Raw genomic sequence first — 370 nt, 5'->3', positions numbered from 1 at the left:
GTCTCTCTCTCTGCCTGTCTGTCTCTCTGTCTGTCTGTCTCTCTGTCTCTCTGTCTGTCTGTCTCTCTGCCTGTCTGCCTGTCTGTCTGTCTGCCTGTCTGTCTCTCTGCCTGTCTGTCTCTCTGCCTGTCTGTCTCTCTGCCTGTCTGCCTGTCTGTCTGTCTGTCTGTCTCTCTGCCTGTCTGTCTCTCTACACGTTGGACTCTACAAAGGGTCTCTTAGGTTTGATGGGGGAGGTGGGACCTGTCTGCCTGCCTGTCTGTCTGCCTGTCTGTGTCACCGGCAGCGTTCTTGCAACCTTCACATCCTGATAGCTGGGATTTGTCTCGGCGACCTGCCCCGGCCCGTCGCCACGGTGACCGTTGCCGGG

The sequence above is a fragment of the Myripristis murdjan genome, chromosome 8 (genome assembly GCF_902150065.1).
Source record: "Myripristis murdjan chromosome 8, fMyrMur1.1, whole genome shotgun sequence".
Taxonomy (NCBI): Eukaryota; Metazoa; Chordata; class Actinopteri; order Holocentriformes; family Holocentridae; genus Myripristis; species Myripristis murdjan.
Note: the sequence above shows the minus strand (reverse complement) of the source record.